General features: G+C 50.8%; 1 protein-coding gene and 1 long non-coding RNA gene across 6 annotated transcripts in view; one reads left to right on the plus strand and one right to left on the minus strand.

Moving 5' to 3' along the window:
- Window positions 1–15,585, minus strand: part of SMPD3 (sphingomyelin phosphodiesterase 3) — an 83,431-nt gene that overhangs the window by 28,726 nt on the left and 39,120 nt on the right. The window contains exon 1 of one of the 3 annotated variants that reach the window (XM_043898895.1): window positions 11,649–11,660. The exons of 1 other annotated variant lie outside the window; for it this stretch is intronic. The gene's annotated coding sequence lies outside the window, so the exon portion shown is untranslated. Of the gene's footprint in view, window positions 1–158; window positions 251–11,648; window positions 11,661–15,585 lie in introns of those variants that run through there. One more of the 3 variants, XM_043898894.1, reaches the window with a different exon arrangement.
- Window positions 366–15,585, plus strand: part of LOC122691885 — a 51,981-nt gene continuing 36,761 nt past the window's right edge. For all 3 annotated transcript variants that reach the window (XR_006340524.1, XR_006340525.1, XR_006340526.1), the window contains exons 1-3: window positions 366–608; window positions 5,628–5,843; window positions 11,327–11,497. This is a non-coding gene — a long non-coding RNA (uncharacterized LOC122691885). The remainder of the gene's footprint in view (window positions 609–5,627; window positions 5,844–11,326; window positions 11,498–15,585) is intronic.

The raw sequence follows: 15,585 nt of genomic DNA on the forward strand, positions 1-15,585 counted from the left end.
CCCCCTCTTTGAAAATAAGATCACATCAAGTCAGGGATTAGAAATGGGAAAAATTCAATCAGAACCTCCCTCTGCCAGTTATACATCTCAGTACACTCCTAGGCGAGCAGAATCAGCTCCCACTACAACCCAGCTTAGCATCATCATTCAGAACGCACCGGTAGGAAATGGTGAAACAGAAGGGCCTTTCATCCTGAGTGAGCGAGGCCTGCAGCACTGCTCTCCTAGCTCCGGAAGCTGGCGGTGTCTGGGGCCAGTGGAGTCAGGGCCTGTTTCTTAAATAGGCAGTGGGAGGGTCTTGTGGGGGGGTGGCGGGCATGGAAAGTGGGCCATTTACCCAGCACAGCCAGGCAGTGTCTGCCGAGCCAGCAGTGGTCCTAAGCACGCGCCTGCCTGCTTGTCCACCGTGAGCCTCAAGCCCACAGGCCCCTAGACCACAGACCAGCACCTGGGATGACCCCTGATGGACGTGCTGCTCCAAGTGAGACCACGTGCCCAGATGCACGGAGCTTGGTCCGAGTTCCTGGATACCTCTACCTGTCCTGAGACACAGCCTGCCTGGGCAGCAGAACCAACTGTGGAGTTGGATGGACCTGCTTCCAAGACCAGTAAGTAGTGGGCATCAAGCAGGGCATCTCACCAAGTCTCCATTTCTACTTTCTTGAAATGAGGATAATAACACTGACTTCATAGGTTCAGAAATAATGTTTGCAAAGGTTCTAGCACCAAGGAGGTTGATTTATTTATCCACATGATGATGTTGGAGTCAGGTTACTTTCAACAAGGTTCACGCCCAGAGAGGTTTGGTAACTTACACAAAGTCACACAGCCCTTTAGCTGAGTGTCAGAGTCAGACTTCATGCAGACCTGAGACTAAGTTAGGTTGGCAGAAATCCCTTGAGGTGAGGATAGGAAGCAACTGCTGACCTTGGGGAAATGTCTTGACTGAACTCTGGTGAAGGAGTTACCCCTAGAAACCCAACACAGAGATAAGGGAAGAGGCATGGCTGGAAAGGCAAGCTGAGATGGCCAGTCTATGCATTTGGTTGGGACCTTAGCAGGGTTGCAAAAGTATCCCAGAATAACTACTAGGTGTGACTGGTGAGAGGAGTTTGTTTCTTTTCACTTGTACAGAGCAAATGTTGTTTCAGCATAACTAATATATAGGTAGAATTGCACGTTTTCCCCTCAGGTTCAGCTTCAGCTCTCAAGATGTTAGTCCTTTCGTCATTTTAATTTCAAAAGAACCTCTCTGCCTTCATTTCAGCTTACCAGATAATTTATCATTCAAAAATATAACTGGCAAATGTTTCTTTCTTTCCTTGAGAGTCAGACTTGGAAGGCACAGTGTGTGTACTTTAGTTCTAGGCTGAACTGTTTTTTCATCTCTGGAAACTTTTCTTGTATTATTTCTTTCCAGATGTTTCCCTCATCATTTACCCCACCCCATTCATCACTCTGTCTCCTATTTTTTGGGCTTCGACCCCATTTCCCATTTTCCAAATCAGTTATTTACGCTTCTCTTTTGTTTTCTGTGTCTCCGTTTCTGGCTGGATGTTTTCCTTTATCCTCAACATCACTGTTTCCTTTGTTCTTTTGTTTCAGTTATGCAAACTGCTACATCCAGATGTTTTCAGTTCTTTTATAGTCATGGAATTACAGCCATTTGTTGTTGTTGTCATTCTGATCTGTTCCCGTTAATAGTATTTTGGTTATGTATTTCTTTCAAAGTAGTTACTAGTAAGTTCGCCTTACTTGCTCCGGAGGCTTTGCAGATTCCATCATCTAAAAAACAAGTTAATTGAGGTTTCTTGAGGGTCCACTGTGTGGAGACAGGCTGCTCAGCACCTAGCTTGTGGTAACTGCTTCCCTTTCAAGTTTAACTCAGAACTGTGCAGTTAGAGCTGCTTTGAGGGAGATTCTGATTAACTAAGATTTATTATATCTTGTTTTTAAAAAGATGTTCTATGTGCAATGTACTAAGACTTTTTTTTTTTTTTTAAGGAGTGGGAAAATTAGGGCTAAGGGAAATAAAGGTGGAAAAAACATGGAGCAGAGATGGGAGGATGGAGTGAATGAGGGGAGGGTCTTGATTCTGACCTCAGACGGGCACAGAGGGGATTCATTTTATGACTAAAACCTGTCCTTTTGATGTTTGTTGCTGTTGACCCTTCAAGTTCTTACTTGAACGGCTGCAGCACAGAACGGCTCCCTGGTGCAGCTCAGTCTGCAAGCCCCCAGGGTGGGAAACGCTTTTTTGTTTTGTTCCCAATAGGAATAGAGTTGAAAAGAAACAGAGGTGAGATATATTCGTGTCGTGTGCGCGGCTGCATGTAAACACTGGAAGTTACCACCTGCTCGTCTTCCAAAAGTCAGTATTGATTGAGCAGCTAATTAGCTGTGTATTTCCTGTGCTCTAAATTGGATTATTTCCCTGTTTTGGGGGTGGCAAGTGTCTTCTGGGTGGGGGCTCTCTGTTCCCATGGCGCGCCAGGGTGGCCTCATTTCACACCTCTCAGGAAACAGCCTTCCGAGTGACAGGTTGATTGCTGTATGGGTGGTTACCAAAAAAGATCTTGTTTTATTAGCTGTTTGTCTTGCAAAGTGAGATCAGCATTTTTTTTTTTTTTAAACTTTATCAAAATGTCATCGTCCTGGGATTTGAGAACTTGCCCTCTGGTTTCAAGGGAAGTTTGGCAGATCCCACAGGTAAAGAGCTGTAATGTCAGAGTCTCACTTGAGTCCTTGAGTAATGAGCTTGGCCGTGGCCGCCAGCCTGGGCTCTCTCCTGGTGAGGGGTGGGTACCCAGGGCCAGCTGGGCACCAAAGGATGTTGCCAAACCTCATCCTGGTGCCTGAAATGCTGCCTCCCCCCTTTTATTTTAATGCATCAAGGGAACATAAAAATCAAGAGATTCATGCACATTAATGCCCATGTGTAGGTAATTTTGCTTTTCTGTTTGAGGAAGAAATAGAAAACATTCCACTTACTTTTTTTTTACAGTAAAAACATGAAAAGACCCTGATGCTGGGAAAGATTGAGGGCAGGAAGAAAAGGGGATGACAGAGGATGAGATGGTTAGATGGCATCACGGACTCAATGGACATGAATTTGGGTAAATTCTGGGAGTTGGTGATGGACAGTGAGGCCTGGCGTGCTGCAGTTCATGGGGTCGCAGAGAGTCGGACACGACTGAGTGACTGAACTGAACTGAACTGAAAAACAAGGAAATATATTAAACAATTTAAAAAGTATTTGGTTTCCTACTGGTGGCACTTAAAGAAGAGAGAAAGAGAGGAGATTGAAAGCAGTGGAGGGAAGGCAGGGGCCAGAGTCCTGGCCCCAGGGATACCGCCTCCCCCTGCCCCCTGCCCTCCCTGCTCCCAGCCCCACAGGACAGGCCCGGCCCCTGCAGTCTTGTGGGCAGAGACTTGTTCCTTGGCCTCTTCCTCTCCCTCACCTTGTCCTGTCCGGAGGCAGTCCCTCCCAGCTCTGCTGCCCATTTTCAGTCCCTGCTTCCCCCTTCTCTGGCTGTCATCTCCACTCAGGCCTCCTCATTTCTTGCCGGCATGGTGGCACAGCCCCCATGTAGGCCACACAGCCTACGTGTGGCCCCTTCATGCTCCAAGTCCTAGCCCGTGACCCCCACCACAAGCAGTCTGAGTTCCTCCTGCCCTTGGCCAGCGCCTCAGATCTCCCTCCACACTCAGAAAATCCGCCTCCCTTGCCTGATTTGGGGGCCCTGCCCTCCACAGCCTCGTTTCTGCCATGGATGCATTCGGATGGCCTCAGCCTGTGGCTCTCCCCTTGCTGGAACACGCCATGCTCTTTCACGCCTCTGTGCCTTTGCACATGCTGTCCCTGTTCTGGAACACCCTCCCCAGCTGGTCTAGCCGGCACCCAGCCTCTAAGGTTCAGCACTGCAGCTCTCAAGCCCCTCCCTTCAGTCGCCCCCCCACTGGGCTTTGTGCTGGCAGCCCAGAGCCCCCAAAGCAGCAAGCACTGAGCCCAGTCCCTGAGAGGCACCCAGGGAACCTTGGTTGAAATAATAAAATGGTTTCGAGCCAGGTTCAGTTCCGGAAATTCCAGAAGGTTCAGTTCCCTCTGTACTTTCCAGGTGGCACAGCAGGAGCTGTGAGAAAACTCCCCACTGTTTGAACTAGTGCATTGATTAGGCTGCCTTAAGGTGAAAGGACCCATGTGAGCTCCCGCGTGTGGCGGCAGTGCCTAGCACCTGCGGCTGGCTGAGGTCGCACCATCACCATCGCCCACGTTTAGGGGGCACCCACCGTGCTGGGAACTGTGTTGAGGATATTGCATGCGGAACCACTTGTTTAATTCTCTAAACAGCCTGGGAAGGTTGGGTATTATTGTTCCCATACTTGGAGAGGGAAACAGAGGCTTGGGGAGGGTAAGTGACTTGTCCGAGTCACACAGCTAGAGAGTGGCAGAGCCCAGATTCTGTGGGGAAGACTTATCAATGGCCCCCTCCTGGCTCAGGTTTTGACCCCCCACCCAGGACTCCCGAATGCCACAGAGGCATGTGCAGTCCGGGGACGAACACCCCAGGGGTCTGGGAAGCCTTGTAGCCTCCATCCTCCCGTCTCTGATGCCCTCCTCCCCTGTCCCCCGGGGAACTTAGCACCAGAGTGTGGACGGGGCTGTTGCCTTGGACAGACAGCTGGTGAGGCTTGGAAGAATAGAATAGAACTAGAGCCAGATAGAGCTCTAGTCAGGGGCCAGGGAGGGTTTGAGGGGACATGCTGGCCAAGCTCAGTTTATCTTACCTGTGCCTTCAGACTGGCCCCCCACCATCTGTTCTCACCCAGAAACCAAAGTGATCTTTCTGCATGCAAACCTGAGCACCTTTGAAGCTTAACACACTTTCATTGCCCCCAGAATAAAATCCCTGCCCTGAGCCCACTGTCCTCTCCCAATTCATTCTCTGCTAGTCTCCTCCTCTGCTTGTGGAGGAGGACTTTCCTCTGTTGTCCGTGTCTCTCTGAGGGCAGGCCTTTCCTCACTCTGTCCCCTTGTGCTGGAAGTCCCCCCACCTTGTTTGGCTGGTAGCTCCTCAGCTGAAAAATCTCCTCCTCAGGGAAGCCCTCCTGATTTCCCCCAGTGTTCAGTATTAGGGCCTCCTGCAGGGAGCATTAGTGCTCCCAGCCCTGCCTCCCAGGTGAGCTCTGAAGGGGCTGGGACCTAGCCACCTGCATACTGACAAGGCCAAGGGGACTGACACGTGGGGGCAGCAACATACCCCAAGTGTGACCCTCCAGAGAGAGATGCCAAATCTGGTTGCAGGATGTTGGGGTCTTATGGTGGGAGGGGGATTGTCGAAGAGGCAGTCAGTGCCTGGAACGTACAGGGCTGTAGCCACGTGGACCCCAAGCTGAAGCCACAGCTGTGGACACCATTCTCGAGGAAGGCAGGGGGAGGAAAGAAAGAGGTCAAGGACAGACCTGAAGACTTATCCCATTTTTGGCTTGGTGAGGAAAGAGGAGCCAAAAAGAGCACTTGGGAAAAGGTGGAAGAATGCAGAGGAAAAAAAAAAAAAAGGTAGCTAAGATATAGCACTGTTTTTATTTAGTTCTCAGATAGTCTTAATGTTTTTTGTTTCCCTTAGAATAGCTGAAACAGGAGGGCCCTACGTGGCAGTCCCTGGGATGAGAAAGCCTTGTGTCAAAGCTGCCGCCGAGTCCCTCTCTATTTTTACCTTCCTCACACTACCTCTTTGAGCCTGGAGGAGGCATCCTGGCCTGAAGTGGCCCAAGCTGGCGTCTCCGAGGCAGATTCAGCCAGCCCTCAGCTCGTTCTCCAGAAACCACCACCAAAAAGCCAGGTATTCACTTTTCTTGACCAGAAATAAATGCGTTAGACAGATGTCCACAGGCAGTCTTGAGGGATGTGAACACAGAATCACCCCATAAATTTACTTTTGTGTCCTTTCCCTAGTTCAAAGTTGGGGTTTTTTGTTTGTACTAGTTACATTAAAATTGGACAGTAATTAATGTCCTTAAAATAGAATGTCCGTATTCCCAAGTTTAGAAAGGAAAACCACCTAGAAGAAAAAATGTGGATGCATGCGAATGCCATTCCATCAACCACGGTGGCTTTCATCAGCCTCGACTGGGAGCCCTGCCCAGTGGGGTTTGCGGTATAGCAGTCCAATGTCTGTGGTCTCTTTTCACCCTGTCCTCCCCCCCATACCCCCACCCCCAGGCTCCAGATCAAGGGAGCCTTTGACATATATGGCCTGGAGCCCTCAGGGTGCGCCAACCTCTCATTACATTTCTTTTTTTAAATATTGATAAACAGTTCCTCTGTTGATTCAAATGTTTTTAAACACCGAGCCTGCAGCTTCTGGCTCAGAACAGACAGAACAGATCCTCCAGGCCTCCTCGGGCCTCGAAGCTTCTCCCCCAGCTGCCTGGGCTCTCGGCCTCTCATTCGACCGCTGAAGGAAGAAAACTGTCCCTCTGGCTTCCCTGGTGGCTCAGCTGGTAAAGAATCTGCCTCCAGCATGGGAGACCTGGGTTTGATCCCTGGGTCAGGAAGATCCCCTGGAGAAGAGAATGGCTACCCACTCCAGTATTCTTGCCTGGAGAGTTCCATGGATGGAGGAACCTGGTGGGCTATATAGTCCATGGGGTCAGAAAGAGGTGGACATGACTGAGTGACTAATGCTTTAATTTACCTGGATGGGGGGTGGGGGTGGGGGTCACTTCAGGATTCAAAATCAGGCCTGGCTGGGCTGCAGAGTAAGGCTCATGTCCTGCAGGTGGGGACTTCTGGCCTCTCTGTCTAGCTGGGCTCCTACTCTGGGTTCAGGGTGGAGGTGGGGAGGGTGAGGCGGAAGGGGCCAGCTTCCACTGCCCGCTGGCCTGATGCTACACTGCACATATGTTACCACCTTGCTTCCTGAATGGGGTGGTCCCTGGTCCCACAGGTTTGTATGTAAACAGGATGACAGTGGGGTCCCCCCATTCTCCCCACCATGGGAAGGAGGGGAGGGGGAGTGGGGGGACCCCTTATACTCCCACAGAGTCAGAAGAGCTAAATACCATCCATCCCATCTTGGGGACACTGACATACCAGGACCCTCCAGGCCCAGGCTCCCCCAGACGTAGCTGACTGCACTGTGGGGGGAGGGTGGTGGTTCCCGTGGCTCCTGGATGACTCAGAGCCCACTCGGCTGCTCCTTGCCCAGACTGCCCAGTTCCCTGTCCTTATTGATCAGAGGACTTGACCAGCAGCCGGGTATCAACGTCGCTTCTGAAATGACCACGTCCAGAGAGGAGCGCCTTGTTACAAACGCAGCAGGTCGGTGAGGCCTGTGATACCGCAAAGCCCTTGGCTTTGTGGGGCTGAGGCCGAGTTCCTGACATTGCCACACCTCCCCATTTGACATCATAGCAGGTCAACTACTATTGTTAACCATTTTACAGATGAGGAAACTGAGGCCCAGAGAGGTAAAGCACGCTGCCCGAGATCGCAAGGGAGGAGTTGGGATTTGAACCCGGGTCCATCTGATTCTGAAAGCAGAGAGCTTCTCAATCTGTCCTGTCACAGAGCATCCTGGTCTCACCTCCTGCCTTTGGCAAGTCTCTGGAAGGGGGCACCCTCAGATGTCAACATCAGGGGTGATGTGGTCCTGGGTGAGGGTCAAGGGCTCTTGACAGCCATGGTGATTCTTGTCAAGTCTTGCCCAGGTCTTCTTGGATGTCCTCCTTAGTTGGGGGACATGTTAGCGTGACCCATCTGGGTTGCAATTTAAGAAGCAATCGTGATCAGCTTGGTGACCATCAGGCCTTTCTGCTACATGCCAGGAAATGGACCTAACCCTGTTATAGGGTAAATCAGATATAATCAGCTGCTAATTCAATGGAGTGACTCTATCGACATTTATCAAGATACAGAAGCTGGTCCAGTGAGTTAGACAACAGTGATGGTTGGATTAGACTCATAAGAAGAACCAACCAGTACTTTCTGAGAGCTTTAAAAAAAATTAATTGGAAGAGACAAACTTTCTCAGTGCCATACGTTATAGTTATACACAGTCATGTGTCCCGAATGTAGATGGGAGTGACTTTCAGACTGGCCACGTGTACACCTGCAGCCTCATCCTGCTATGGTCTCATCTTTCCACTCCTGACAGAGGTGCTTAGACCCCTGGAACACTGCCCTATTCAAAACCGAAGCTGGGAGATCAGCCAGTAAGTGGGGCTGGCCCCTCCATTTCTGTGCCTGAGGATCATAAAATTCTCAGCCATGGAGTTCATGGACATAGAAAATGTCTGACCAGCTCTGAGTGGGAGAGAATTTCTCTGCTAACTGGTGGTTTGGGAGTCACATAGGCCAGATCATAATCAGATTAGTGAGGATTGATTGGATCTGTTACTTCCAGATTAGATTGAAATTTTTGTCCCCAGTTTGTTCTGGACTGCCAGCCCAGCTGACCAGCAGGGAGTGATCCAAGACCCTTCTCTGCAAGCTCACGGAGGTGGTGGCTACTAAGAGCCAACAACATCCCTCAGACTCCTACCCCAGCCTCCCTTTGCTGCAGAAGCCTGCCTTCTAGACCCCTCTGCAAGGAAGAACACTCCCCACCCACACCAGGGCCGGCTAGTGACTTTCCTCTGATCCATCAAGTCCCTCTTTAGGGCTGTGCTTCCCCAGCTCCTCTCACAGTTGGTCAGGTCTAACTCCTAGAATAAATATCTCATGCCATCATGTTTGTATGGTTCTGCCTTCCTGACTGAGCCCTGAGCGATACAGCACCCTCAGTGTGTCTCCCCCATAAAATGGGGGTGGTGTGAGATATACCAGGCCTTAGAGGAGGATTGCATCCAGGTGCTAAGGGCTGTGGGCCTGGGATTGATCCTGGCAGGTACATTTGTCACCATCTGAGGACAAGCTGAGGATTTCCCGGGTGGTGCTAGTGGTAAAGAATCTACCTGCCAGTGCAGGAGATGCTGGAGATGCAAGGTTCTATCCCTGGGTTGGGAAGATCTCCTGGAGAAGGAAATGGCAACCCACTCTAGTATTCTTTTCTGGAGAATCCCATGGGTAGAGGAGCCTGGTGGGCTACAGTCCATAGGGTTGTGAAGAGTCAAATACAACTGAGCATAAGGAGTAAGAGGACAAGCTTTAGGCCAGAATCATTTCTCAGTTGGGCTTTAGTGTTCTGGCACCGGTGGTGGGAGCCCCACGGAGCAGGGCTCACGTGAGCTCGGCAGACATGGTCCTGCTGGTGGTGGAAGGTGTGGGTGGCCTTCCAAAGGTCTGACTGGTTGCCCAGCCTGGTGGGCACTGTAACTGAGTGTTAAAGGCAATGGCTGGGCAGAGCCTTTCCTTTCGGATGCTGGTATCTCAGTCCAGGACTCACCCCCAAGTTGGCATATCATTCCCCTGAAAGCCAGTGTGTGCTGAGTTAGGAGGCTTCCAGGAAGATGCTGAGAAGGGCAAGAATGGCTCATTGGGACTGGGACCAGCTTTGCTGACTTGCTGGTGAGGAGGCTTTGTTCCTGGAATGATGAGGAGCTAGTCTTGCCTCTTTGAAGCTGGAGATGAGATTTGTAACCATCGCCTCTATCCCAGGGGCTATCCACACAGCACACCTGTCCACTATATTCAGGTCCCTGCTCAAACGTCATCTCCTTGACATGGCCTCTACCACCCTATATAAAATAACACTCTTTCCACCACTCTCTATGCCCTTACCTGGCTCCATTTTCCTTTCCCGAATATCACCGTTGCACACAGTATGCAGTTCTGTATTGTCTTTCCTCCTCCAATAGGAGGTAAAGCCCATCAAGGCAGGGACTGTGTCTGTCTTGTACCCCATGATCACCCAGAACAGCGCCAGCTTATAGCAGTTGTTGTTTAGTCACTCAGTCGTGTCCAACTCTGTGACGCCATGGACTGTAGCCCGTCAGGCTCTGTCCATGGGATTTTCCAGGCATGAATACTGGAGCGGGTTGCCATTTCCTTCTCCAGGGGATCTTCCCAACCCAGGGATCCAACCCGTGACTTCTGCATTGGCAGGAGGATTCTTTACCACTGAGTCACCAGGTTCATAGCAGACACCAGTGCAAATTTGCTGCAGGTCAGAACTGCCTTCTGTGTAAAGAAAAGTGTCCTGATCTCCCCTCCATTTGTCTTTCTCCTCCTAACCCAGAGGAAGGCTACTGCTTGGAGTCAGGAAGGCTGCTTTGATGGGTTAGGTACCAAACAGGAGTTCTCAACATCCAGGGTTTTTGAGTTTTTTAAGTCTTTTTTTTTTTCCCCCTAATCACTACTCTTGATCATGGAATCTGTGACCATTTTGGAAGTGGATTTGGTATGATTAAATTCTTTCCTAGCTTAATTCTTTATGGAAAACAAAAGTTTTAAATGAAGTGGGTTAGAGTGAGTTTGCTGATGTTTGATCATCTGTAGGATAATTCACCCCGGCTTCCCTCAGCCCCAAGGCTGGGCCAGCACCCTGAAGCATACGTCACTGGATCCTCCTAAGTGGAGGAGAGAAGATCCCCATTTTTATAGAATGCCCATAACTGAATGGGCCGAGGCCCTTGAGGAACTCTCAGAACACCTGGGGGGTTCACTCTGCAGAGAGTGCCAGTCCTGAGATGAGGGGCAGCAGGCCACCCCTGGCCTGGTTACCATGTTTCCTCCTGGAGTACCCACAACCACAGCTCAGCAGATGCAAGGGTGAGTGTGCAAGGCTGGGTAGGGGGGAACCTTTAGTAGTGGGACGCTGGACGAGTCTAGGTCCCTCAGGAGCAGGAGGCGAGCACCTGTGTCTCTGGACCACCTGCCATGAGGTTCCCGCCCACAGAGGCTGTGCGCAGCGCAGCTCAGTACAGAATCAGGGGGATCACGACTGCCTGAAACGCTGTTTCCAAGAATAGAGCATAGACAAGAACGCTCTCTGCCCGAATTGGAAATGAAAAGGCACTGGTACTTGGTGGGGGCCCCTCCAGTGACTTGGAACACTCTGCGGGAGACCTTGTTCTTGGCGACACCGGAAGTGGGGCAACTGCTGTAACCTTGGTCACGTGTGCAGACTTGTGAGGGCCTGTGGGCCTGGCTGGGATAGACCCTGGCTCTTACCCAGACACTTAGAAAATGGGATTTCCCTCTTCTGATGATTTGATTTTTAACTTATTTCTGGAATCTGTAGCTTTTAGTGGAGACCTACATCTGAGGCACTATGGGTAGAGACAGCGAGGTTACTTCCTCCCAAGGCAGGTGTTTTGATAAAGGTTTGGGGTCACATCCTTAGGACTCATGGCTGCCCTGTGTCTTCTGTTCCCATGGCAGGACCACGTGGTTCCCAAGACTGCCTCCTTCATGAAAGGAGACACGCAAAATCATTCTGCCTGGGAGGCCTTATGTTTCTCTCTCATCATGAGGAGCCAAGCTACACTCAGAAGAAAATAGTGACTTGGAGCAAAACATGTAGCCTGAAAGGCCTTTTCCTCTTTTGGAAATGTAAGTAAACATGGCCAGGGCCCTGGAGAGATGCCATCTCAGCCACAGGATCGCACTCCACAGGGGCCACCCTTTCATAGTAAAACCCCTGGTTCACACCGCCTCCTCACTGTGTACAGTTCGGGGGCTCATGTGGGCAAGTGCCCCTCACCTCAGAGAGTGGAGATCCAGTCATCCCTCAGCCCTCAATCCAAGACTTAACAACAGCCAACACAGGTGGAGCCCTGTGTTTATGCTGGACATGGCGCCAAGGGGTTCACCTCACTCTGTGTTTAACCCTGGTCCCGTCCCAGAAGCCCTCAGCGGTCACAGCTTTAGCCCTTGGTCAGCAGCGGGGCTGGGGTTTCAAGCCCCATGGTTCTAATGCTGGAGCCTGTGATCTTAGCCCGTCTGCCATTCTTCCCATGGGGCCTGTCGGATGATTCATTTCTTATTCTACACCCAGAGACAATGAGGCGTAAACCAGAATAAAAGGGGGCTATTACGATACCACTACTTGCCGTTTATCTAAATTAGGTAATAAATCACAGAGCCACTTGGAACACTATACACGTCAACCTCCTGAGTGTTTAGTTATCACTTAGTGCCATTTGATGGTGCCTATGTATAATTAACACTTTCATCTAGTAAATATATTTCCGTGAAATGGAAAAGTGAAAGAGAAGATACACTTAACCTGCCCCTCCTCTGCCTTGGAGACTGGGCACAATCCCCTGGCGGTGGTCAGCTGGGGTGGCTCAGGCTGGTGAGTGGGCATGCTGGCATTCCCAGCCCTCTCCAGCCCGGATGGTGTCCTGGGAAGGGGGACGGCTGTTGCTGAGGTAGCAGCAGGCCCAGCTGAGCCCCACGGAGCTTGCCGCCCATTCATCAGCCTCAGCAGGATTGGACATCTGCCGCTGGCATTTCCAGATGTTTGCCTTTATCACACGTTGATGTGGCTCAGTGTTTTCATTAAGGGCCTCATCAAAAGCTCTAGCTGGTTGGGAACACGTATTGTTCATTTTATTTGAGTTCCTTATCATGTTTAAAATGTTCCAGGCGCCATTAGGAGACACAAAAGCCTCAGAAAACACAGTTTCAGGGGGCGGGAGCTCACCGTAGCATGGAGGAGACACGGCCACCAACATTTACAAACATTTGCTGAACAGAATCAGCTGTTAGGCATGAAAGTCGCTCAAAGCAGCACAGCAGAGGACGGGGTGGCGGTGGTGGTGGGGGGGGTGTGGAGTGCTGGTAGAGACAGGATTTAATGTTCGCCTGCGGGAAATCTTCTAAAATCAGATGGGTGTTCCAGGCTGTTTGTTCATTAACATGGTCTTCTGATTACTTCCCAGTGAGGATGGGGTGTGGGGGCCAGATAGGAGACAGAGGCTTGGTCAGGAAAGATGAAAGGGGACACACATTTTGGCTTGAGATTAACCTTTGAGATACAGGGCCAGGCATATTATAATTAATGCTTAATTATAAATGGAGCTTGGCGGGATGCATTGATTCACACACAGGTTACTAAAGGCATTTAGGGAAAATAGAATGTAGGCAATGAGAACTGTCCCCATCAATTTGTAAAATTCACATCTGAGACAGCATGCTGGAAGTGCAGAGAATGCTCCTTATAGGCATAAATTAAAGCCATCTTCCTCAGAAAAGGATAATTTAAATGATCAATAACCTCTTGAAAGAATGCCTGGAGAGTATATGCCTTTTAAAAATTGACTTTGTTCATTCTCCGCCTCTTATCAAAAAAGGGTTTTGGAGGCTTATAACAAAAGATATGACAGAGAGGTTATTAAAATAGAAATGGGAAATTAAAACCCAGTCAGAAAAGAGAGTACAAAATTTCTAACTACAGCGACTAACCTTCTGTGATCAAGCTCTAAATTTAATCCCGAACTCCCTGGAATCCAAGATGAAGAGGGAAAGCAATCAATTACATAGGTTCAGCTACGTTTAGGACAAAGCATGTCAATTCAGTAGTATTTGATTATTTGTGAATTTATAAAAGCCAGAGAGGCAGAGGAAACATCTGTGAAAGTCGGGGGAGAGATTTTTTTTTTTACTATCTGGAAAAGGAAGGATGGATTTTGAAATTTTTTGGTGAGAAGCAAAGCTTAGGCACCAATGACTGATGCATTCACCAAGATCTGGGTGGGTGAACCTGGGGTGGCTCCGATGCAGTCAGTTTTTTGTTGAATAAATCACTTCAGTGGTGAGCGAGCCAAGGTCATGACCAGGACCCAGGCATTTGGTGTGCCTTGCCTGTCCTTGGGAATAGGCCGTGTCCTGTTTCTCTGTACCAGTGCCTGGTACATCGTGCACATAAAGAACTCAACCATGGCTCTGTTTCTCCCGGGCTGAGAACTCCAGGAGGGCAAGGACGCGGTCCCAACACGCCGGGACGCCTAGTCCTAATAGTGGCTCCTAGTAGCTACTCAGCTGGATGGAGTTGGATGCTAATAGCTCACAAACTAAAAAGGGGAAAAGTACCATAAAATGCCAACCACTGCTCATGGGAGCAACTTAGTGGGAGCATTTTCCCAACTCTCAATGGCCGCAGTCAAATCTGCCAGCTTTCATGGTGGAGAACTCCTGGATGGACCTGCTGGCGGAGGCGGGGGAGGGGGGTAGTTATGACGAGTTGGCTGAGTGGGTGCAGTTGTGACACTGGACTTCTTTTCCAAAAGCTCCCTTGTGGCCCTTCTGACAGAACACTGACTGCAGGGCTCTGTGGGCTGTGTCGGTTCTCCTGTGGCCCTGCAAGTGGGGAGGCGGGGGAGGGACCCTCAGTGACAGCGCTGACCTGTCTCTAGCTGTCTTCCCAGCAGGCTTTAGGGATTCGAGCAGGTGCCACATTCCACCAGCTGGTTTGCAGCCGCCTTTTATCCTCAGTCACCCAGTGAAGATTCCTGAGCCGCTCTGAAGAGCCTTTCTGTTTCACCCTTTTCTTTGGGGCGTCCCTAGAGGGCTCGTTTTGGCCCTGCAGAGAATGATTTTGCCACAGGGTGGAGCCCTGGGCTCAGATGGGCAGGGTCTCGTGGAGGCCCCTGAGGTCGGGAATGCTGGGGGCGCCACACGGGAGGCTGTGACGTGGACGTCAAGCCCCCAGGAAGGGAGATGCCTCTGCCGGCAGGACGTGGCCTGTGTCTGGGGTAGGTCCCTCGGGTCCCACACTGGGTGTGTGTTGGGGGGGGGCAGTTGCGTCTGAAGCGAGGTGCTGGGAGACGGCGGGAGCGCTGGTCTGGGCAGGACGGCAGGGTTAGGGCGGGCAGGGGGCATCTCTGAAGTGGGGGTTGGCATAGTTGCTCAGTAACACTGGATCAAGGGGTCCTGAGGGTAAAGGCCTCTCGAAGTCCTGTTGCAAGGTCTGGCTTAGAGCCTGCACTCCTGTAGCTCCGTACTGTGCTGGTGACCCTCCCCTGGAAGATGAAGGACCCTCCAGTTCCGTCCCCGCAAGTCCTCACTCCCTCGATGGAGGAGACGCTGAGCTTGTTAGCCACTCAGGGAAGCGTTGTGGCCTGCCTGACCCTGTGTGAGAGGTGCGGCCGTCTGACTGCCCTGCCTGTCCCCTGAGGGCTGCGAATTGAGTGCTGTGAAGGCCCCCAGAGGCAGTCCCCACCCCCATCCCTCCCACCTCGTGGGGACTTAGTCCCCAGAAGGCTCACAGCATAGAGCCATACACACATGCCCCACAAGGGCCTGCGTTAGTTAGTGTTAGAAACCACGGTTGCTCCACAGGCATTAGGAAATACAGGGCTCCAGGCGCAGATTTTAGCATCAGGGTTCCACTGAGAATCATTTTATGTTTCTCTACCACCATGGATGAAAATACTGGAGTAGATCCTAGTTTTTTTGTTTGTCAATTGCAAAGTTGCCCAGACATGGAAAAGGACTTATAAGCCAGAGGAAGGGCCAACAAGTAAGTCAGGTAAAATAAACAGTGATAGTGGTATTGGCCGCAAGGGTGGGCCCTGAGCCTGCAGTGGATGGAGAGTTTAGGCAGGGTGAGGACTCCTAATGGCAGGACCATGGCATCTGAAATGTCTGGTCAGGAGTCGTTCAGGCTCCGCAGCAGATGCTGGGGTTCTGCCCAA

This window comes from Cervus elaphus, chromosome 4 (assembly GCF_910594005.1).
Source record: "Cervus elaphus chromosome 4, mCerEla1.1, whole genome shotgun sequence".
Classification (NCBI taxonomy): Eukaryota; Metazoa; Chordata; class Mammalia; order Artiodactyla; family Cervidae; genus Cervus; species Cervus elaphus.